This window comes from Equus przewalskii, chromosome 18, assembly GCF_037783145.1.
Source record: "Equus przewalskii isolate Varuska chromosome 18, EquPr2, whole genome shotgun sequence".
Taxonomy (NCBI): Eukaryota; Metazoa; Chordata; class Mammalia; order Perissodactyla; family Equidae; genus Equus; species Equus przewalskii.
This window is the reverse complement of record NC_091848.1, coordinates 3,805,394-3,830,883: the sequence shown is the minus strand read 5'-3', so window position 1 is coordinate 3,830,883 and position 25,490 is coordinate 3,805,394. Positions and strand designations below refer to the sequence as shown.

General features: G+C 41.5%; 1 long non-coding RNA gene across 1 annotated transcript in view; it reads right to left on the bottom strand.

Annotated features, from left to right (window-relative positions):
- Nucleotides 1–5,266: 5,266 nt before the first annotated feature.
- The window catches only part of LOC139077082 (uncharacterized), a 36,959-nt gene continuing 16,735 nt past the window's right edge, over nt 5,267–25,490 (bottom strand). Inside the window, exons 3-5 of the long non-coding RNA XR_011529296.1 lie at nt 16,801–16,892; nt 15,335–15,519; nt 5,267–6,574 (exon numbers count right to left, since the gene is read on the bottom strand). This is a non-coding gene — a long non-coding RNA (uncharacterized lncRNA). The remainder of the gene's footprint in view (nt 6,575–15,334; nt 15,520–16,800; nt 16,893–25,490) is intronic.

Here is a 25,490-nt window from a genome sequence, read left to right as displayed (position 1 = left end):
TTTGTTTTTAAATTAGTGCTTACATACCCCTCTTAACCCCGATGACACTTGTCTGATTATATAAATGGGGGAAGACAGTGTTGGACAAAGCCACTGTGGTCAAAATAACGAGGAGAGCACATGGATAAACCACATGAGCATCACAGCCATTCATCTATGTCCTCTCTAAGAGCACACATTTCCACTGTGAATGTCTGATGATGTTATTTACGTTGTCATTTTAGGTTTAACTAAACAGTCAATTAGAAAGGCATGAACTATGCTTTAACTGACCTTCGGTATAAATTAGATTATACCATTCCGGTTGTATTCATCTGAAGAGATTAAATCAATACTTTCTTTAAAATTCACTCCCAAGAATTTTTGTTGACATCTGAATCCACTCACAACTGTTTAGCACTTAGTCAACGCATGTTTATTGACTGAATAATATGTCTGGTGCTACAGAAGATGCAAAGATAAATAAGACTGTCCTTGGGGAGTTTATAATCTAGAAGGGAAAATGAGATGCACATAGAAACCCATGATATAAAGCAGAGCGTGCTACAAGAAAGACATAAGCAAAGTGCTGCGAGAGCTGGGAAGAGGGCTTGGCTGGTGCCCGTCAGGAGGCAGAGGTCAGAGAAGGCTTGAAGGGCAGGGGGCTTGTGGTGGATGTGGAAAAGAGGGCTGGATTTTGATCCCCAAGTAAACTTGCTTCTTTCCCCTTCCGGAAACCATTTGGGCAGGACCAAATATGTTCACGGATGTTTTGGACAGGGCCAAATGTCAAGGACCTTTCGGCATGGATCAAATGTCTTATGGACATCTTAGACAGGACCAAATGTCTGCTAATCACATGGAGACAGCATGGAACCAAGAAGGGAGCACTCACCCAGACCTGGAATCAAGGGTCTGCTTTTCAACCAGTTGTGTGACCCTGGACAAGCAACGTCTCATCTCTGAGCCTCAGTTTTCTCGTCTGCACGATGCCATGCCGGTATCACAGGGTTGTGGTGAGTTTCCAGTGAGATAAGCTACATGAGAGAGCTCTGTAAACTGTAAAGTGCTGCCTAAATATCAGTGAGTGTGTGTGTCAGCACCAGCAACATTAGCAGTTGGTTTCTGCCCTAAACGAGAAATCCCCCTTGATGCAGCAAAGCTCTTTTATTTTGTCATCAAGGCTCTTCTTGCTGCTACTTCTTGGCTATGTGACCTCAAAGAAGTCCTTAGACCTTTTTGAACTTCATTTCTCTCACCTACAAAGTGGGCATTAAAATTATGCCTGCCTTGCCTATCTTAGAGGGTTCACTATAACAATCAAATAAAACAAAGAGATGTGAAAACAAATTGCAAACTTAAATCATCCCATAAATATTCGTTGTTATGACCATACAGAGGCTCCAATCCTACAGTCCTAACCCGGGCTCCTTGATTGAGTGCCTAATCCTTGCTCCTCGGGCCACTTTCCTGGATGTAGCTTGTCACCTGCTCTGACCTTCCAGCTGTCAAGCCTTCTGCTCATCCTTCAAGCCTCGCTTGCCTCTGGTTCTAGCTCACTGAGTACTGAGACAGTACACGCCCCTATGCCGGAGTGCCCTGCTCTACCCTGCCCATCATTTCAGCAATCCTACTTCAGAATCAAGCTACTCCTACTCCGTGGCCCCAATCCTGAGCTCAACCAGGCCACAATATTGTCAGGTCTAGGCAAGTCCAGGTCTCTTTCCCCTGGGCGTTTAACTCTCTGTTCTGTAGACTTTCAAAATTCCCAGCTGTTTTCATCTCACTTCACGCTTGGAGGGTTCATAGAGGGCAGTGGTTCTCAACACTGACTGCACACTGGAGCCACATGGGTGCCTTGAAGAAACAACAACGCCTGGGGCCCACCTCTAAAGATTCGGATATCATAGATTTGGAGTGTAGCCTGACCATCAGGATTTTTCAAAGCTACTCGTGTGATTCCAATATGTAGCCAAGGGAGAGAAATACTGAGACAGGAGGTTGTTCCCAGCCAAGCTGTAACTGGGATAGGAGTGAGGGCCTTCCGCCTGCATTGGGTGTGAGGCCAAAATCTACAACAAAAGTGAGTCCTAAGAAGCGGCGTGTTCTACACTTACATTACCAATCCTGCAGCCAAATCTTCGGGAGACTGACTCAGAATGTCAGCCTGGGACAACTGCGTCTCCAGGTCTCAGGTGGCAGAACTCAGTAAAGACAGGGATGGTCATGGCAAGGCTAAATCCAGACCTCCAGCTGAGTGTTGTTTATATTCCATCCTGGCTTTGAGAAGAGGGCCCTCATTATTAAAGATAATGGGTATGGTGTTCCCTATAGCAGACAAGAATAGAATTTTTATGAGCCCAAAGGTCGATTTTTAGCTTATGCTTATTCGTGCACATCTACAAGTTGGGGCCCACTTTGGACCCAGAAACTCTTGGTCTTCCCCATGTCCAAAGTCTTTGATAAAGAATCAGAAATGAAGGCGGCAAGGGCCACAAAAGCCAACTGTTCATTTTCCACCTGTGGAAGCTGGGGCCCAGAGAGGGCAATGGCTTGTACAGGATCAGACAGCGATCAGAGGCTGAGTCAAGAGTAGAGCGCAGGGGCTGGCCCGGTGGCACAGCAGTTAAGTTTGCACGTTCTGCTTCTCGGCAGCCCAGGGTTCGCCGGTTCGGATCCTGGGTGCAGACATGGCACTGCTTGGCAACCCATGCTGTGGTAGGCGTCCCACATATAAAGTGGAGGAAGGTGGGGTGTTAGCTCAGGGCCAGTCTTCCTCGGCAAAAAGAGGAGGATTGGCAGCAGTTAGCTGAGGGCTAATCTTTCTCCAAAAAAAGAGTAGAGCGCAGGGCTCCTCTCACATCCAACAACAAGCATGGAGTTGCCTTGGGTATCACATATTTAAACAGAAGTCAAGAACTATGTAGCAAATTCTCTTCAAACGGATTATGTTGTTCAGAAAATTTCTGACTGATGCAGACATATTTTAAGCTCTTCCTCCATTTTGAGACGTAGAGCAAGATACTTGATTAAGAGTCGGGGCCCAGCAGGTGAGAGCCAGCTGCTTGCCACTTATTTAAAGGGTAAAAAGAAAAGGAATCGGAGTTTTTCCCTGGATTTTTGTTTTCAGATAGCAGGAGAGGAATCAGTGAGTTCCAACAGCTGTGTCCTGTGATTTCTGGGAAGCGCAGTCAGCAGGCTGGGACGCGTTTCTCACCAGATCCAGGGTATCGGTCTAAGGACTCACACTAGAGTCATGCTGACTGCAGCAGATATTTAATATTTCCCTGTTGGTGAGTGTCAGGCCAGGGGTGAGCCACCAGAAGACCCATGTCCCTGGAAGACTTTGGTCGAATAAGCAAAGCAGTAACAATAATGCATGGCATTGCCCTTTACAGTTTATAAAACACTTCAAGGCATTGTCGTAGCTATGTCTTAGAAGTATATAAATCTTGTGAGAGTCAAAAAGTAGGTAGAAACAACTCAAGCTATTTTAAGAGGGGAAAAAAAGACCCTTTATGAATGCCCTGTGATTTGGAGATACCCATTTCTTAGGTGTCAAAACTCAGTTCAGCAAGATCATGTGACTGTCAAGGCGACACGAGAGTAATGACAATGACAACGGTTCTTGTGTCCCATCCAGAGCCTATTTTACTGCCACACCTCAGAGGCTTGAAGCAGAGCAAGGCAGGTGGGGTTGAAGAGGCCAGGAGGCCGAGTTGGCAAGAACAGCCCTAAGAAGCAGGTTTGCAAGCCCCAGCTGCAGGACTGGGTGCGAGGCATCCTGGGCTCCTGGGTGGTGAGGTGGGTGGAGATAGGGCAGACCCTGGGGCGGCGGGCAGCCTTAGTGGAGGCAGAGGGCCACTACTAACAGTGCCTCTGGCTCCTCTGTGGGCCTAGGGTGTACCTGCACTCAGGGCATCTAGCCAGCTGAGCTGAGTCTGGCTCTGAAATGACCACTCAAATATAGCTTTGACCCAATAAAATAACTTAATGGGATTTCTCACTCTGACCAGATGGCTGCTGGCCCGGTTGAGGATGACAGACCACACCCCTCTGCCGCAGCCTCGTCCTCCCCTCACTAGAGCGCAATGGATTGGCTGGTGGCAGGATTTGGATGATGCTGCCTATGGTTTGTGCCTGTGTTAAACGCGGATGAATATTGTGAGACTCACATAAATTGTTTAACATAACGAATAAAAGTGTTTCTGCACCTTTTCTCTGTGTTGAGAGAATGGTAAGATAGAATAATGGACCTCGCTTTAGGGAAAATCAGATATATTGATCTTTTCATTTGTTTGGATGCTGGGAGCTTTCATACTCTGAATAGGAAAGATGAGCAAAACTCATAACCAACTCCATGCCTCGTGCTCGACAGCATTCTCCTCCAGGGCCCAGTGATCTTGGAAGAAGCCTGAAGCCAGCTCTCCTGGTCCTGTGGAGATGGGCCCTTCCCTCACATTTAAAACGAGTCGTTATACACCAATGATACAAAGGCTCTGATGTAGAAAACGAAACCCTGCATTTGTGAAAACGGGACGTTTCTTTAGTGCAGACTCTCGTGCCTGACTGTCTGGGTTCGAATTTGACTCGGCCACTTACCATCTGTGTGCCTGTGGGCACGTTCCCTACCCTTCCTCTGCCTCAGTTTCCTCGTCTATAACGTGGGAATTACCTCACAGGGGGGTTGAGAACACTAAATTCATTAATTCATGGAAAGTGTTAGAGGGCCTAGCACATGGTATATACTCACCAAAAGTCAGCTTTCTTACTATTGTTACGTGATAATTCCTTCATTCTGGATTATTTTCGTGGTCTTCTCCCTCTGCTTCTGTTTGGTCCCCCTCTGTCCAAGTCCTTGCTTATCCAACCTATTCCGTGTCTGCTTGCTCGCGGAATCTCCCCACGAGCGGCATGCAGTTCCCTACCCGACAGTTCACACCGGGAAGGTCCTGGTGCAAAAGGAAGTGGACATGCTTATCGCTCACATACGATACCTCTCCCAGACCACGGGTAGCTGACACACTGCCCGTGCATGAACTGTCTAGATGCGGGCGGCGGGGGGCACAGAGGAACACACAGAATTTGGCGGAAGTTATTAATAGGTTTCAGAATGAAATTAGAGTGTAACAGTTAACAGACTTCCACTTCATAAAATAATTCATCATCTCGATGGGCATTTTTCTCCCAAAACCTGTGGGTCATCCCAACCTGGCCTTGGAAGTATCGCAGAGTGAGGAGCCCCCTGTGGCCACTTTAGTGTGTGCTCATAAAAATGAGTGGGAAATTTGAAGATCAGGATTTTTAATAAAAACTTTTATGGAAGCACACAACAATACCAGGAAGCATTGTTATAAGCAAAATAACATCGTCCTCACATGGTATCTATTTGTTGACCTGAATTTGTATAATTAAAATGGCAAAATAAAACTCTCAATATAATTATGATTTGGATGTTTTTAAAATAAGAATTTCTGCCAAAAATTAAATAAGCTTATAGGCATCATATTTCTTTTGTTTCTATAAAAAATATTCACTTATACATGATATTTTTATAATAAGAGATAATGAGAAATTCTGGACACTGGTACTGACATGGGTACATGCCTGTAAGTCACTCAACTTTCTAGTTAGGGAATGCTGCTTTAAAAAAGTAGAAGATTGCCAAGAATAATAGCTTATCTAATTGAAGATCATTAGAAACAAATGAGAGTAGATTTGTGAGTTGTGCTAATGATGCATGTGTGATGTGATATCCTGGTGTTGAAATATGGTGAATAGCTGTCTTTCACATCCCTAGTAGTTGTTGTTTGCTATTATGTTTATACTGTTTCCATTTTTTTTAATATGTATATGTCTTATTGGGGGTAGTGAGGTTGCAAAATTGGTTCTGTGCTTTGGGAGAATTAATCTAATAACCAAGTATGAGTTGATTGAAAAAGCAAAGGAAGATCTTGATAGAAGATGTTTTGATAAAGGGAAAGGAAAAGCCTGTAAAGAGAAGGTTTAGTTTGTTTAATATCTGATTTAAAATATCAGGTATTAGGTGTTGATTCAGTGGAATTATGTCGTTACGAAAAAGATGAAATGTCAAAGGAAATATATTTTTAAAGAATGCTAGAAAAATATATTAAACTTCAAAGCTGGCTTAACAATTAATAAAACTTTTGAGGATGTCTTCTACATAGGGAATTTAAAGCACTTTATCATGTGTATATTTGCAAGGTGATGCAGTCTGAAGAAATAATCCAGGAGAAATCTAAAAGAAAAAATAATATGAAATCATCATGAGTGATTTTCATGCAAATGTGTCCGCCTGTGTGACCCCGTAGCACTGATCCAGTGACACTCTCTTGTCCCACCGCTGGTTGTCCTTTCTCAGGAATAAGACCAAGCATGCCCCACATGCATCTCTCCCCTGTGAAAGTCCATCTTCTGCCCAGGACCTCCCTCTGGCCCCCACGTGCACTCCCACCAGCATGTGCTGGGCTACAGCCTCTGCAAGCCGAGAGAGAACCACGGCCCAGGAGGGCAGGCTCTCAGAAGGCATTCAGGGCACAAGCGTGGCCTCTGGGCTTCTTTTCTTCTCTGGCTCCTGGAACAAAGAATAAAGGAATAATTGGATGATAGTTAAAAGTTCCACATTTAGTTCAGCCTCATAACAAATGAACTGACATTTTTTTTTAAAGTTAATAGTTTGGGATGGTTGTAATGGCTCCTTGTAATAGGCAGTAAAAGAGTTTTGTGGATTGAAGCCAAACTCACCTTCAGTGGAAAGCACAGGAAAGTAAACGCTCAGAGAACTTGTATACTGGAGAAGAACGGTTCATGACATTTCAACATGATGAAGGATGGTGAAATGCCATTTGGGGATTAATTCTTAACCCATATGAGCTAGAAAGTCAAGAGAGAGAGAAAACTAAACCTGTTCTTTTATCTGGCTTTGGAATGGAAAAACAAAATCCTAGGGGAGCTGCGTTTTCCCTGGAAAGTGAGGCCCTTTGCTGAGATCATGCTCTGATTAAAAAAAAAAAAAGAGCTTTTTACAAAGTGAACTTTAACATACACCTTCATGTGCACTTCTATGATTCTACTGAATACCTTTATGCTATTTCTGCAAGTATATTATTCACGTTGTTCTAAACTTTGGCATCTAAAATTACACATATTTTTGACAATTCAAAGAGGATAATTGTAAGTTTCTCTTATCTCCTCTTTTTATTAGGCAAAATGTAGTGAAGGCACATTTATTATTTCTGCAAACACGATAGGTACTCAATCATGTCTGCTGCTCCTGCACACTCTGCTGCCCCCGTGAAGTCCCCATGCTTCTGATTGCTGCTCTCCCCGGTAGGTTGTCTCCAGGCCCCAGGGGTGGCTTTATAAGGCTTGGATGGAAGCTCGGTGATTTAATTGCAGCCATTTTAAGGTTATGGCCCAGAAAATGCTAATCAAAAAAGTTAATAAAATGAATAAAACGAAGGTCGAGAGGAGCACTTCTTAGGTCAACTCTTCCTGGCTTCGTGCTCAAAATGCTAATCAGTGTTTATTCATTTGGCAAACATCCCCAAGTACCTACTATGTGCAGAGTCTGTCTGAGGCTGGAGACACAGAGATGTGAATAACATAGTCCTTGCCTGAGGAAGTCTACACGCAAGCAAGCGCAGGAGGTCAACCTCTGAACAAGTTATCATAGTGCTGTGTGAAAAGTGCTGTGTCACAAACAAGTGTGACAAAGTTACATCAGATAGGAATATTCCAATGCAAAGGACAGAAAGAAAAACGCAAACAGCAAAGCTGATTTATTAGCTTACACAACTACAACAGGTACTTCTGCTCCAAGGTGAAAATGGATCCAGCAGCTCAGTGTCACATGCCCCACATGCATCTCTCCCCTGTGAAAGTCCATCTTCTGCCCAGGACCTCCCTCTGGCCCCCACGTGCACTCCCACCAGCATGTGCTGGGCTACAGCCTCTGCAAGCCGAGAGAGAACCACGGCTCCTGGTTTCTCTTTATCTTTCTCTCTGCCATCGACAATTATAGATAAGTTATGGGCTGAGTTGTGTCCCCCAGAAATGTGTGCATTGAAGTCCGTACCCCCAGTACCTAGAATTTGAGTGGATTTGGAGACAGGGTCTTTAAAGAGGTAATTAAATTAAAATGAGGCCATATAGGTGGGTCCTGATCCAATCTGACTGGTGTCCTTAAAGAAGAGGAGACGAGGACACAGACATATACAGAGGGAAGACGAAGCGAAGTCACAGGGAGAAGATAGCCACCTACAAGCCAAGGAGAGAGGCCCCAGAAGAGCCCCACCCTGCCCACACCTTGATCTCATACTTTAGCCTCCAGATCGTGATAAAGTTAATTTCGGTTGCGTAAGCCATCCAGTGTGCGGTACTTTGTTATGGCGGCCCTAGCAGACCAAAACAAGGTACCATCTCAGGCTCCGTGGTGGCCCCCTGTCAACCTTGGCACCACCGTTGGGGCTATGAAAGTCCATCGGCAGTTGCAGACTTCACAACTTCTCACTCTTACCCAAGTGCAGTGAGAGGAAGCTTCCAGTGGCTCTCCACAAGTTGTAGGATTCTCACTGTCTCCTGGGCCTTTGTGTGAACAATTCCTGTGCTTGGGGAAAGGGATTCATGGATTGGCTTACACCAACTAGCACCCACCCTTGAAGGTGGGTGGCGTCAATTCCATCCAAACCACATAAGGCGAAGTCACTAAAGGAAAATCAAGGTATGTTGGTGAGGTGTGGCTATGGAGACAACCAACAAAGCTCCACAGAGGCATCAAGTCAGTTCACCCGGACAGGCTGGGCAAGGGGGTCTTAGAGAATGACTAGACAGTCACGTGGTAAACAAGATCTCCAAAGACAGTCCAGACAAAGGAAACAGCACATCTGAGGACACAGATGGCACAAAAGGGCCTGTTGTATTTGGTTGGGTCATCAGCTCGTCCCAGTTTGCCCAGGACTTTCAGCTTTTAGCACTGTAAGTCCCACAAGCAAACAGGTACAGGAAGTCCCACATCCCAGCCCCTCAGTCCTGGACCAACTGGGATGGTTAGAGAGTTATGAGCAAGGTTCACGGGGCAAAGTGGCTGGAGATAAGATTGGGAGGGTTTTTGAGGCTAATTTGGAAGAACCTTTCATGCACATTAGTTTGGACCAGAGAGAAGAGCTGTAGTGTTCCTCTGCCACGTTGAAAACATAAGTTAGTAGCTTGTTATTCTGTGGAGGGTAAAGGGACTCTGTTAACAATCGGAATTCCATAGACATTTTGCAACTGGACCCATTTCAGGAAGTTCATGGAACTTGAGGGCTATAGGGCATTCAGGAATAGCAGAAAGTCCCAGGGCGACACTTCTGACTTGGAGGCACTGATCCCTGGAGTCAAAGGTCAGCACTGTGCTGGGCACATCCTGAGGCTCCATAAATGCTGCTGGATTCTTGGTTACCAGACTTCCCTTAGGAACTGGAATTCTGTCTTCACCCTCAACTACCCTCTCTACATAACTGTCTCTTAAAACTGTCTCTTTCTCTTCTTTTAACTTCTTCATGCCTTTGTTTCCACCTGCCCCCGGGGGCTTCAGACTCACTACACCTCCCGTGGACTGCTCCCCTCCCCTCCACTGTTAGTCTTCAGCCCACGGCCGGACGTCTGCGGAGGGTGCTGCCGGTCTCCCAGCTCTAGCCTGCACCATGGAGCACACTGCAGCCCTGGCGAGAGGGCCTGGGAGCAGAGTGCAAATCCCACACTTAGAAAAATAATGTTTATGTATTTCCACATGTATGAAAATACAGACACAAAGTTTCTAGAAGTACATACACCAGACTCTTGATAGTTGTTATCTTGATGGTGTCTGGTGGGAAATGGAGGGAACTGTTACCACTGTTGGCAGTCTGGGGAGCAGCCCACCAGACCTCTCCACTAGCCCCAGTGCCGATGCAGGTACAGCGACAGCACTCAGGGCTGCCCCAGCCTGGCTCCCACCCCACCTCCGCCCAGCCTGCCTGTAAATTGCAAAGCCATCCTACCACTGCTGCATCTGCAGGGTCTCTGGAGCCTGTCACTCTCTATTTCCACTGCCGTCACCCTGTCGAAGCTCTCATCAACTTGCCCCTGCTCTGCTCAATAGCCTCCTAACTCACTCTCACTTCTTTCCTCTCTCCCTCTATGCATCCGATCTCCCACAGCATCCAGATTAATCATCCTAAACCCTAGATCTGATCGTGTCATTGCCTTGTTCAAAAACCTTCAGTGCCTCCCCATTGCCTATAAAAGGAACGCCAAACTCCATGATCTGGACTGAAACTAAACTTCTGGTCATTCCCTTGGGAACTTGTCTTCCCCTGAGCTCTAGTTCGTGTTGATTTCTCTAACAGGAATGCCATCCCACCTAGGCATTTCCATCCATTAACATTCCTCTCCTCCAGATATTTGCACGAGGGTGAGAAAATGTTCACGCAGGATGTTCGTTGTAGTCAAGTCAAAGGCAGGGAAGAAGCCAACTCTAGTGTCCACTGGTAGGGGACTGATTGAGTAAGTGGTCAGGAGCCAGCGGCCGCGGGATGCAGCTCAGCTGTGGAGATGACAGAGTTGTGGTTTAGCATAGAGGCCTGGGGAAAAGTCTACAGGATATTGTCAGCCAAAAGAGTAGGCTACATAATAGTTTATAAATTTTTTTTAGAGCACACGTATTGTAGAACTTTCTGGAAAGACATCATCAAATAATAACAGAGGTAAAGTCTAGGTGGTTGAATTTCATTGATGATTACTTTCTCCTTGGTATTTTTCTATTTACTTCAAATTTTTATAAACACAACCACAATTATAGAAGCTACATTTATTGAGGACTACTTGCCAAGTATTGTGCCTGGTGTTTTACATCTCATAATTCAGTTAGTCCTTGCATCCAAACTTTGAGGGCAGTTACTATCACCCTCAGATTACAGGAGAGGAAACCCTGGGTCGGGGGTGGAGAGATGTTCCCAAGGTCACGTCACCAGTGAGAAACAGAGAAAGGATTCAAATTTCTGTCTTTCTCACTCCAAAGCCCACATTCATAAACATTATGTGCATAATAATGACGCATCCTTTTTACAAAAGAATAAAGCTGCTACAATGCGTTCTCCCAGTCTTACAAGGTCACATTCAGTTACTCCACTGCCCAAAACCTTTCCTCATATCCAGAAGTATGACACGGTAGGAAGATGAGAATAAATATATATATATATATTATTTTTTAATATAAATAACATCATTCTATATATTAAATTATATTATGAATATATCTGGTTGTTTATATTTCAAAGTGCATCCTGGACATCTTTCCATGTCTGTCCATGTCAATAATTCTCAATTTATTTAACAGTTTCATAGTAATCTATCATAGAGATGTGCTGTGATCATTTAACTGGCCCCTCTCAGATGGTCCTTTACGTTGTTTATAAATTTTGCCATTGTAAACAACATCAGAATGAGCATTCTCATCTACATCTGTGTCTGTGCACATGTAAGACCATTTGTACAAGATGTATTCCCAGAAACGGATTTGCTGAGTCAAAAAAATGTGATTTTTTTTCCTTTTCCTGTACCGGAATTAACAAAAAGTTTTCACTGTAGTGAAAGAATCTGTCTAAGCACCAGCTGGTTGGACTCTTGTGTGGCCCCGTTTCCCACTGACAACCTCCCCAGGTGTTGACAACTGTCTGCACACTTGTCATTCCATTATCTCCAAACTGACTTGTGGAAAGAAAGCACACTGTACTGTGAATTGGCTGAGTTCTGGTGAATTCTTGGCCACCAAGTTGCTGTGTGACCCTGAGCAATAAATGATGCCTCTGGTGACTTCCATTTCTTCTTCTATAGATAAGATCTTTCCAGCTCTAACATTCAGTGTTTCTTGTCTCTAAAGACAAGCATATGTTTTGTTATTCTGACTCAGATTTTGAAAACTAATATACGTATCATAAAGGGTTATCCTGCCTCACTGGAAGTTCAAATGGTAGGTGAGAAGGCCCTATTAAAAGCATTTACAAAGGTCTGCAGTAAAGAGTTCATTATGGTTCATTAAATCCCCTCCCGCCTTTATCCACTTCAGTTACTGTATTTCCTGTAAATGGGATTTGCGCCAGGGTCACGTTAACACCATCCCACATTCTGCTGTGCTATTACCACTGAGCTTGAATCAATTGAATGAAAGAGGCCTTTCCAAGTGTATTGATTTTCATTTATCTAAACTCATGTGTTTGCTTTACTGCATGCTCACACGTAGGACAAGGCACAGCTAAACTTCTCCACAGAGTTCCTTTTGTCCCCTTTACATTTAACACTAGAATATGCGTATGATAAACACTGGCATAAGAATTTCAGAATATTCACTGGAAATAGTTTTCTGTAGGTGATGTAAGGGCCGGATCTCTTTCTCACATCAGAAAGAACCCTGCCTCAGCAGGGTACTACAGCCTTTCTCGCTGCATGAGCACCCTCCACCTCCGTGCCCCCGGGGCTCAGTGCGGGCCCCCACCCCCTCCCCCCGGAAACCAAGAGTGTTGTCAAGACAGTGATTCTTCTGGGCTAAAGCTTCGCTCACTGTCAGGAAGCCGAGTATTCTACTGCTGCTCTGTGTAGAAACATTCCTGCTGCTTTGGCAGAGATCAGACCGAAACCTGAAGAAAGGAAGTGCGCAGTAGAGAAACAAACACTTCCAACGTCTTACATTCTAATGTCCTTTTGCTACAAGTCTGGGTTGATGTGTTTGACTGTGTGTGTGTGTGTGTGTGTGTGTGTGTGTGTGTGTGACAGAGAGAGAGAGAAACCCTTCATCTTGACCCATAGTTAGGATTTGGGAGGTAGAAAGCATCTTAACAACTTTGATTGAATTGTTGTGTTCGTCACTGGATGACGTGTGGCTATCTGGTGCAGGATTAAATGAGATGTCCTAGTCTTATGGTAAATAGGTCTTGATTTCTGCTCAGGGAAATACTGATATTTATTTAACTGGGGAATAGATGCTGGTTAAAGCAAAGCCAAGGTCAATATTTCCTTTGAGTTGCAGTAAACATTTCTATTCATTGAAATAAGATTTTCTGTTATAGCTAATGATGAAACATTATCCAATGGCAGACCAGGAACTACGATTATCAGGATAATTCTAAGGCATCTTTCTTTTATGCTTAATGCTATAAAGGATGATCACCGTGGGTCTCAGCAAGATCTGATGGGAGATATTGGCATAAAGTCCGGCTAAGCCTGAGTCCTCGTTGTGAAGCAGAAGATAAATGAAATTCAGTCATGAAAAGCAGGTTCTTTAAATACACCAATGAGCAGATATTATTGACTTAAATAAAATGAAAAATTAACAAGAGTTTAAATATGAGCTAATTGTTTTCCCTCATGCATTTCCGTATCACTTTCAGTGTTACACAGTTTTGAGAGATTATTTATAGAAACAATTCTTTAGAAAAAAATTTTCCTTTCAAAAATAACCATATCATAGTAAGTAAAAATATTTAAATGTCACTTGGTTAGGAACTAGGAACAATATAGAGGTAGATCTTCAGGAAGATTATAATCTAATTGGAGAAAACAGCAGATACATGCAGACACAGTATTGCGCGGCTGTTAAGAATATGAGAGTCGGAATCTTAATGAGGTGGAATCCCAGCTCTGGCACTATGACCTCTGACAAGATTTTCTGTGACTTGGTTTCCTCATCTATAAACATGGGATAGGGGCCGGCCCTGTGGCCAAGTGGTTGGGTTCGCAGGCTGTGCTTCGGCGGCCCAGGGGTTCACCGGTTCAGATCCTGGGCGTGGACATGGCACTGCTCATCAGGCCACGCTGAGGTGGCATCCCACATGTCACAACCAGAGGCACTCACAACTAGAATATACAACTATGTACTGGAGGGCTTTGGGGAAAAGATGGAAAAAAAAGAATGGGATAATACAAATGACCTCATAGGATGATAGTAAGAATTAAAAGTCTGCAAAGCACTCAACAGGTGCCTGACCAAAGGAGAGCCCTCCGGAAGCGGCAGCTTTGTTAATGATGTATTACTGAAGTGACAGATGAAACACTCTTACGGAGGCGACTCAAGGAGCTACACAATTACTGGATTTGGAATAAAATAGATTATTTTGTCTTAATTTCAGAGAAGAGAGCTCTCACAGCTGGGTTGCATGGTCAGTCAACTCTTTAAAGAAGACGTAGGATTTGAACTAGAGGATGACAGAGGAATGGGATCTTCTTGGTAGATAACACTAGAGGTGATGTGCATTAAAGCTACCAATAAAATAGATCACTGCTGTGTCATCTATTCAGCCACGGCCCTGCGCACATCCGCCTTGATTTTCTCTTCTTGATTAATGACCATAGACATTTCCTGAAGGTTTTTCTAAAATTTTTGCAACCATTTCTCCTGCGTCTCCTTTGTTGGCACCTCTGCTGCCTTTTTTCTTTTATTTCCCCTAAATGAAAAATAACTTTAAATAATAAGTAAATAAAATAAGAAGAGTGAAAATCACCCAAAATCTAATCTTCCAGTTAATACATTTAATATACAACCCTCTGTTAATATTTTGAGGAAAATCCTTCCAAATATTTCTGTATGTCTCTGTCTTTCTATTTCTCTCTTCCTCTCCCTGTGCATGTGCACATGCACGTGTGCACGTGCACACACGCACATGTCTAATATGATCTAAACCAGGTCATACTGTACATGCTTTTTGTAATCTCATTTTTTCACTGAAAAATATGCAATATGCTATAAATATCTTGCCATGTCAAAGAACAATTTCATTATATTTAAATGGGTTTATCACATTGTTGTAAAAACATTTACGCAATTTCAAAAACTCTTCAATGGGCATTTTGGTTGTTTCACACGATGAAATGAGCGTTTGAGAGATAGAAGAGCCATGAATTATTTGCTTTCCTGGATGAGATGACTACATGTCGGAAGACGTCATTTTCCTCTCCCTCAAATATACATATATATCTATAGGTGTGGGGGTATTTAGGTAGAATTCAATCCCAATCAAATTCTTAATAGGATTCTTGTCAGAATTGAATAATATCTTCTGAAAATTCAACCGGAGAAAAAACAGTTGTCTACACAAAACTCAGGATGCAAATGTTTGTAGCAACATTATTCGTAATTGTCAAAAGCTGTAAACAACCCAAACGTCCATCAGCTGGTGGATGGGTGAACAGATTGTGGTATATCCATATAATGCGAATACCGCTCACCAATAAAGAGAGACAAAGCACTGATACATACAGCAAAGTGGACACATCTCAATAGCATTATGCCAGGAGAAGGAAGCAAGACTCAAAAGCCTACCTAATACGTGACTCCATTTATGTGACACTCCGGGAAAGGAAACTGTAGAGAAAGATATCAAACCAGTGTTGCCGGGGTTGGCAGCCGGGGGAGGAAACTGGCTACAAAAAAGGTGCGAGAGAACTTTGGGGGCGGTGGTTGCTATAGGACTGCAGAAGTGTATCCAAATTCATAGTACTGTCGACCTAGAAAGGGAGAATTTTACGTAAATAAACAACCAAACAAAACACACACATATACTTAAAAAAAAGGTGAACCATTAAAGTTCCCTCTGGAAAGGAGTTGTCTCTAGTCCTACAAGATATTAAAATGTATTTGAAAGCAAAGAGTTAAAGCAGCGGTTCATGTACAGGAGGATAGACTGATCCCCAGCGGAGAAGATATGAGCGCAAAGCCGACCCAATTCCACATGGAAATGAAGTGTGTGGGGGAAAGAGGCCTCGTCCCAATAACAGGGAGGAGTGCTTCAGGAAGTTGTCGCATGGTAACTGGTGATGCGCTTTCACTTTAGATCTGTCCCTCACGTGCAATAAAATGTTTCATAGAGATTTTTACATGATCAGTATCAAATTTTAAAAAATAAAATAATTGGCCAGGACTCTAAAATTTAGAAATATTATAAACAAGTGACAAAAATAGATCCAACTGTCTAGAACATATATTCCTATATAAACAAGATTTTAAAAAGAAAAGCGATGAGTAAGTAGAAGGTATTCCCAGTGAAGACAGCAAAAGAGTTATATATTTGCTACCCTACAATGCAACACAATTAATAAGAAAATATTAAAACTCTGCAATAGAAAATTGGGCAAAGTACTTCATCACATCAGCCACAAAAAGGTAAAAACTACCAAGCCAAACTTATTGAAATATTTTAATATGATAAATATAAAAATGCACACTATTTTGATCATGGCACGCTATTCTATGTGCACAATAACATCGACGAGCTCTTTCCTTGGTGCTGATAGTAGGAATTTGTACATCCCATTCAGAAAGACACTTCTGAAATACAAAAGCCTTCCTTCTTCTGGTTACTTTTTACCTTATTAATTATTCAAATAAAAGAAAATGATACCTACGTAAAGGCAGTCATCGTATTTGTAACAATGAGAAAATGGAATCAACTTGAATGTTAACCTTTGTCCCAGATAGAATAGCGTGCAGTCACAGCAATTTTAATTATGCAATCTATAAAACAGCATGAGAAGCGATTGTTATAATCCTCAATGACACATGCAACACTGTGTGCACATTATCTACACAATTGTGTTTTTAAAGAGATGTAGCAGAGAAAGAAGACGGAAAATACCGCTTAAGGATAACAGCAAACGCATACAGAGCTCACACTGTGCCAAACAGTATTCTAAAACCTTATGTGTAGTAGCTCGTTGAATCCTCACAACTCTATGACTTCCATTTTTGCCAGTTAGGAATTCATGCTACAGGGAGGTTAAGTAACTTGCCTAGGCTACGCAGCTGTGAAACACAATTGCCAGTGGTTGAACGCAGGCAGGTTCTTAACTGTTCTCCTCTGTTGCCTCAATGTGCTGTACTCCTGAAACACAGAAGCAGATGCGGTTGTGTTGCTGCCACCCCTGACTTTTATTTTCCAGTCTTTCTGTAATATTCCTAAGTAAACATGCACTTTAAAAATGTTTTCCTGGGAGACATTTGACAGCTTCAGGGGAAGGATGGAAAGTGTGAAGAAGAAAGAAGGAGTGACAAGCACCAGTCTATGCCAAAGGAAACCGCCCGCAGGCCCCAAGGCTGAAGGGTCCGCCGGGTCTTCTGATGTGAGCAGCTGGGAAGCCAGCAGGGGCTCTGAGTGGTGTGTCAGGGCAGGGGACGGGGAAGGGCTGTGCTGCCCTTCGACTAGGTCTCCCGCTGCAGGGTGAACGGGGAACCCAGTGGAAGACCAAGTGCACCCTATGGAGTCCTCTCTTACTCGCCTGGGCTCACCCCGTCAACACCATAGGCAGCGAGGATCCTGAGTCACTGCTCCCAACGCATGGGCATTATTTTTATCATATAGAAAAATAGAAAGAATACTGGGGGTGGTTCTGTTTTCTCAGTGGACTCAGTAAAAATCATATCACCCCAGGTCCACTTGGAATAGTTACACCAATTGTATGTACGGCTATAGGCCAAATTACTTAGTAAAGTCCATTACAAAAGTATTGACAAAAATTGTGTAATTTATCGCCAGTTATTGAAAAAGATGAGACAATTTGCTGTCAGTGCTTTAGGCTGCAGTTGAAGAAAAGATCAGAATTATAAAAATTGCCCATATTTTTAAAAATACCATTAGGGAAAAAAACATTGACTCTCTTACTTTGTTATCTAAATATAAAGTATGCTTCTTTTTTTTGGCAGAAAAGCCAGCAATTCCTGTAATAAAAGTTACCCTGGAGGATATGTAAGAATAAGCTTAGAAAAACATGAATAAAAGAAATCATAAAGAATTACTTGGAGCTATAGTTGTTGATCATGAGGATTAGGTTTGACAGGAAAACACCCCTTTGGGAAACCCTATTAATTCTCACAAGCCAATTTTGCTGCACCTGTACAATTGTTGCAGTGCTGAAAACCTATTTTTATTGAATTTGGGAAACAGGCTTCTAACGCCCCAAGATCTACCCTACAGGAACCGTGACTACAAGATTCTGAACACGCAGACAAGAAAAAAAACCCACCACGAAAACATCAAAAATCTAAAAGTTCATAAACATCGAAAGGATGAAGCATCTGGATTTGCAGATATTTTACTCTTGATTTATCCATATACTGAATTTCAAAAAGAGACTTACTGAAATCGAGAAGAAACTGGCATGGTTAATATTTCAAGTGCTAAGTAATTGATATAACATATTTTGAAAAGATCATCTATTTTGTGAAGAATTTGATTCCCTTCTTCTCGCCCACCCCAATTGTCTTCCAAGCTTCAGTACAGATAGCCTCTTATTCCAAAATATAGGTTAGAATTGTCTCTAAATAAAAAATGTCTGGTAGCTGATGGACACCAATTCACTCTAAAAGCAGGCTATTCCTTATCTCTTGTTAAGTGTATTGATCTCCTTTGAAACATTTTTCCGTAATCACTAGCCTCCACTCTCTGATGTCCTAGAGTCCTGTTATTACAGATACAAAATCAAAATACCCCAGTTCATAAAGGACCTCTAGCACCTCAGCGATTTGGTTTTAGGAATGTGATCTCAGCTTTGCCTGGTTTCTGACTATTTCATAGACTCTGTCAGACCATAGAGCCTTTTAACCTCAAGATTTCTGAAAGCAACAGTATTAGGGAAGATGGACTGTCTGCAAGGTGTGCTCCTGGCGGTCTTTGATCAGTAGGCTTGCATGATCCCAAAAATGATGTGCCAGTACATGCTGCAACTGGAAAAGCAGTAAGGCCCTGATTCATAGAATATCTTTAAAAATTAAGTGTATTTGTATTGGAAAATTGCAAAATTAAGTTTTGCATTTCAGAGAGCATAATCTCCAACACTCACTACTTCAAAATCTTTCTAAACTATATCCAGATTCAGTGTTTTAACAGTAATAGGATAAAGATGTCCAGATACAGAAATAGAAAGTATAAATGGGGTCCAAGACTTGTGCTCACAGAGCCAGACAGGTAACATGAAGGAGTGAACCCAGACAGATGTTAGATAAGATAGAGGGGGAAGCTCTAAGACACAGGAAGAACAGGAGCATTCTTGCCCACCTAATGGCCAAAAGAAACCCATCCACTGGACAAGTCTGGCCCCTGAGGATGCCAATCAGAGACCTCCAGTGCAGACAATTAGATCGAATGTGTCCTATACCCATCCTGGGATGTCTTTTGACTGTTACTTTTGAAATTAAACCTTGACCACAATGAGATACCATTTCACACTCAACTAGGACGGCTATGATAAAAAAAAAAATGGGCAATAACCGACAAGTGCTGATGAGAAGGCAGAACAATTAGAACCCTGACATATTGCTGGTGGGAATGATGCAGCTGCTTTGGAAAACAGTTTGGCAGTTTCTTGAAAAGTTAAACATGGAGATACCATACGACCCAATAATTTCACTCCTAAGCATATACCCAACAGAATAGAAAGCATACATCCGTGCAAAATCTTGTACACTCATGTTCATGACAGCATTATTCATAGATAAAATTCAGAAACAACACAAATGTCCATCAACTGATAAATGGACAAACAAAATATGGTACATCATACAATGAAATGTTATTCAATCCTGAAACAGGAATGAAGTACGGCTATGACATGGATGACCCTGAAAACATTATGCTAAGTGAAAGAAACTAGACAGAAAGCCACATGCTGAATGATTCCATTTATGGGAAATGTCCAGAATACGTAAACCCATAGAGATAGAAAGTAGATTAGTGGTTATCAGGAGCTGGAGGAAGAGATGAATGGGAGATGACTGCTCATGGGCACAGCGTTTGGGGGAGTGAAGAAAGTGTCCTGGGATCAGACAGCAGGCAAGGGTGCACAACTCTGTGAATGGATTAGACACTGCTGAACCATATACTTTAAAAGAGTGAATTTTATTGTATTTAAATTGCATCTCAATAAAAACAACTAAGCTTGGTATGAGCTTATTTACTTTGTGGTTTGACTTTCTCTTAAAAGCTTCTTGCTGACAAATATAGAACACCGCCCTCCACAAACCCAACACGCATCTTTGAGTTTCTTGTTCTTAAATTTTCATACACGTAGTCTCACTTCTGCATCTGTTTTTGGCAACTTCAAAAATGTTTCATTATCTGGGAGTCACTCCAGTTGAAGGTAATTAGGAAAAGAAGAATTTGAGAGCTGGGAATAGAAACAGGAAGGAAGGAAAATGTTATGGCAGGAGTTGAAACTTTTATCATGAGGTCTCAGGAGAAATAAAGGAAGCTGTGGGCAAGCAAACCGGGCAGCGGTCCACACTTCTACATCTGTAGGAAAGCAGATGTGGAGCTGTGTAAGCCGGAGACCTGGGGCTGTGCTCGAAGCTGCACTGGGCGCCTGTGGACGATGTGAGAGGCCTCTGGAAGTCCACAGGGCAGAGTTGGAAAAACTCAAAGAATGTTGGAGTGAAGGGCTGGTCAGAGAACAACTCTGCCTCTCAGTGGGCAGTTCAAAATGACTTTACAGGGGCCAGTCTGGTGACACAGTGGTTGGGTTCCCACATTCCGCTTTGGCGGCCTGGGGTTCACTGGTTCGGATCCCAGGTGCGGACCTATGCACCACTTATCCAGCCATGCTGTGGTAGGCATCCCACATATAAAGTAGAGGAAGATGGGCATGGATGTTAGCTGAGGGCCAATCTTCTTCAGCAAAAAAGAGGAGGATTGGCAGCAGATGTTACCTCAGGGCTAATCTTCCTCACAAAAACAAACAAACAAAGAAAATGACTTTACAGGCATTTTAATGAGACTTCAAGGGAGAATCCAAGATGTTTCATGGCAGTCAAGGTCTGGGCAATCACAATTGGCTGTGTCGTACTCACTAGGATTAATTTATGATGTATAGCATGCTGTCGATATGATCTTGAGGTGATAGTGGCTTGAGTTTATTGTCATTAATATTTATAATGTCTTTAATCTCCATCCCTCTTCTAGAAGGTCTTAAATTCCTCAACTTAAGATTCCCTTACAGAGGGTGTTTCGTTTGTGGTTACGGAGCAAATGCTACCTTTGGTTGACAGAGGCTCCAGATAGCTGACTACAGAGAGTTTCTACAGGAGCAAACCCAGTGATTTAATTTTTATTGAAGGTATCACTATGCACTGTGATGCATGGACCACACTGCAGAAAACAAAACCGAGCAAAACAAAAACTAAATCTATTTATATAAAAATATGGAATTTTCTTAAAGTCTCAACATAAAGCATTGTCATAAACTATGGTAAATATAGATATAGCAATTTTAAAAGTTATTTTATTTGTCATATTGGTTTATAACATTGCGTAATTTCAGGTGTACATTATTTATCAGTTTCTGTATAGACTGCATTGTGTTCACCACAAATAGTCTAAATTTTATCCATCACCATATATATGTGCCCCTTTACCCCTTTCCCCACCCTCCAGCCCCCTTCCCCTCTGGTAACCACTAATCTATTCTCTTTGTCCATGTGTTTGTTTATCTTCCACATACGAATGAAATCATACAGTGTTTATCTTTTTCTGTCTGGCTTATTTCACTTAACATAATACCCTCAAGGTCCATCCATGTTGTTGCAAATGGGACAATTTTGTCCGTTTTTTATAGCTAAGTAGTATTCCATTGTATAAATATACCACATCTTCCTTATCCATTCATCAGTCGATGGGCACTTGGGTTGCTTCCATGTCTTGGCTACTGTGAATAATGCTGCAATGAACATAGGGATGCAGAAATATCTTTGGATTGTTGATTTCAAGTTCTTTGGATGAATATGAGGTAAAGGGACAGCTGAATCATATGGTCCTTCTATTTTTATTATTTTGATAAATTTCCCTACTGTTTTCCATAGCGGCTGCATGAATTTGCATTCCCACCAGCAGTGTATGAGGGGTCTCTTTTCTCCACATCCTCTCTGACATTTGTTATTTTTTTGTCCTCGTAATTATAGCCATTCTGACTGGTGTCAGGTGGTATTTCATTGTGGTTTTGATTTGCATTTCCCTGATGATTAGTGATGTTGAACATCTTTTCACATGCCTGTTGGCCATCTATATATCTTCTTTGGAAAAACGTCTGTTCATATCCTCTGCCTATGTTTTGATCGAGTTGTTTGTTTTTTTGTTGTTGAGTTGTGTGTGTTCATGATATATTTTGGAGATTAACCCCTTGTCAAATATATGATCCACAAATATTTTCTCCCAGTTGGTGGGTTATCTTCATTTTGTCTCCTTTGCCTTGTGGAAGATTTTAGTGTGATGTAGCCCCATTTGTTAATTTTTTCTTTTGCTTCCCTTGACTTAGTAGACATGATATTTGAAAAGATGCTGCTATGACCGATGTGAAAGAGTGTACTGACTATATTTTCTTGTAGGAGTTTCATGGCTTCAGGTCTTACATTCAAGTCTTTAATCCATTGTGTACAGTGCAAGATAATGGCCTACTGTCATTCTGTTCCATGTGGCTATCCAGTCTTTCAAACACCATTTACTGAACAGACTTTCCTTTCTTCATTTTATGTTCTTGTCTTCTTTGCTGAAGATTAACTGTCCAGAGATGTGTGGTTTTATTTCTGGGCTTTCAATTCTGTTCCATTGATCTCTGTGCCTGTTTTTATGCCAGTACCATGCTATTTTGATTACTATAGCTTTGTAGTATATTTTGAAGTCAGGGAGTGTGATACCTCCAGCTTTGTTCATTTTTCTCAGGATTGCTTTGGCTATTCGAGGTCTTTTGTTCAATATAAATTTTAGGATTCTATGTTCTATTTCCATAAAGAATGTCATTGGGATTCTGATTGGGATTGCATTGAATCTGTAGATTGCTTTAGGTAGTATGGACATTTTAACTATGTTTATTCTTCCAATCCATGAGCATGGAATATCTTTCCATTTCAATGTATCATCTTTAATTTCTTTCAATAATGTCTTATAGTTTTCATTGCATAGGTCTCTCACCTCTTTGGTTAAATTTATTCTTAGATATTTTATTTTTTTGTTGTGATTGTAAATGGGATTGTATTCTTGACTTCTCTTTCTGCTAGTTTATTACTGTATTGAAATGCAACTGATTTTTGTAAATTGATTTTGTACCCTGCAACTTTGCTGTAGTTATTGACTATTTCTAATAGTTTTCCAATGGATTCTTTAGGGATTTCTATATATAGAACCATGTCATCTGCAAACAGCAAGAGTTTCATTTCTTCCTTTCCAGGTTAGATTCCTTTTATTTCTTTTCCTTGCCTAATTTCTCCAGCCAAAACTTCCAGTACTATGTTGATTAGGAGTGGTGAGAGTGGGCCACCCCGTCTTGTTCCTGTTCTCAGAGGGATGGCTTTTAATTTTTCACCATTAGGTATGATGTTGGCTGTGGTTTGTCATATATGGCCTTTATTATGTTGAGGTATTTTCCTTCTATACCCATTTTATTGAGAGCTTTTACAATAAATGGATGTTGGATCTTATCCAATGTTTTCTCTGCATCTATTGAGATTATCACTTGATTTTTTTCATCATTCTATTAATGTGGTGTATCACGTTAATTGATTTGCTGGTGTTGAACCAGCCTTGCATTCCTGGTATAAATCCCACTTGATTATGGTGTATGACCCTTTTAACATATTGCTGTATTCAACTTGCCAATATTTTGTTGAGGATTTTTGCATCTATGTTCATCAGTAATATTGGCCTATAGTTTTCCTTCTTTGTGTTATTCTTGTCTGGCTTTGAAATCAGGGTAATGTTGGCCTCATAGAATAAGTTAGAAAGCATTCCATCTTCTTCAATTTTCTGGAATAGTTTGAGAAGGATAGGTATTAAATCTTCTTTGAATGTTTGGTAGAATTCTCCAGAGAAGCCGTCTGGTCCTGGACTTGTGTTTTGGGGGAGGTTTTTGATACTGTTTCAATCTCTCTACTTATGATTGGTCTGTTCAGATTTTCTATGTCTTCTTGATTCAATTTTGGGAGGTTGTATGAGTCTAAGAATTTATTCATTTTTTCTAGGTTATCCAATTTGTGGGTATATAGTTTTTCATGGTATCCTCCTATAATCCGTTGTATTTCTGCCATTTCCGTTGTAATTTCTCCTCTTTTGTTTCTAATTTTATTTATTTGAGCCTTCTCTCTTTTTATCTTGGTAAGTCTGGCTAAGGGTTTGTCAATTTGTTTATCTTCTCAAAGAATCAGCTCTTAGTTTCACTTATCCTTTCTACTGTTTTTTCAGTCTCTCTTTCATTTATTTCTGCTCTAATTTTATTATTTCCCAACTTCTGCTGACTTTTTTCTTTGTTTGCTCTTATTTTACTCTTCTATTAGGTGTAGTTTAAGATTACTTATTTGGGATTTTTCTTGTTTGTTGAGGTGGGCCTGTATTGCTATGAATTTCTCTTATAACTGCTTTTGCTACATCTCATAAGAGTTGGTATGTTGTATTTTCATGTTCATTTGTCTCCAGGTATTTTTTAATTTATCCTTTTATTTCTTCATTGATCTAATGGTTTTTCAGTAGCATGGTGTTTAGGCTCCACCTATTTGTCACTTTCGCAGCTTTTTTCTTTTTCTTTTCTTTTTCTTTTTTCTTTTTTTTTTTGTTTTTGCTGAGGAAGATTAGCCCTGAGCTAATATCTGTGCTAATTTTCCTCCACTTTATATGTGTATCACTGCCACAGCATGGCTGATGAGTGTTGTAGGTCCACATCCATGATTTGAACCCTCAAACCCAGGCCACTGAAGGAGAGTTCACCAAACTTAACCCCTGCACTATGGGACCAGCCCCTCCCAGCTTTTTTCTTATAGTGGATTTCTAGTTTCATAGCATTGTGGTTGGAAAAGATGCTTGATATGATTTCAATCTTCTTAAATTTATTGAAGCTTGCCTTGTTTCCCAACATATGGCCTATTTTTGAGAATGTTCCATCTGCACTTGAGAAGAATATATATTCAGCTGGTTTTGACTGAAATGTTCTAGATATATCTATTAAGTTCATCTGATCAAGTGTTTCATTTAAATCCACTATTTTTCTGTCTGGATGATCTATCCATTGATGACAGTGGGGTGCTGAGGTCCCCTACTATTATTGTGTTGCTGTTAATTTCTCCCTTTAGGTGTATTAACAGCTGTTTTATATACTTTGGTGCTCCTGTGTTAGGTGCGTATATATTCGCAAGTGTTATGTCTTCTTGGTGGAGTGTCCCTTTTATCATTATATACTGCCCCTCTTTGTCTCTCATTGTCTTTTTTATCTTGAAGTCTACTTTGTCAGATATAAGTATGGCAACACCTGCTTTCGGTTGTTTGCCATTAGCTTGGAGTATCGTCTTCCATCCCTTCACTCTGAACCTTTGTTTGTGTTTAGAGTTGAGATGTGTTTCCTGGAGGCAGCCTATTGTTGGATTTTTTTTTCTAATCCATCCAGCCATTCTGTGTCTTTCGATTGGAGAATTCAATCCATTTACGTTTAGAGTGATTATTGATATATGAGCACTT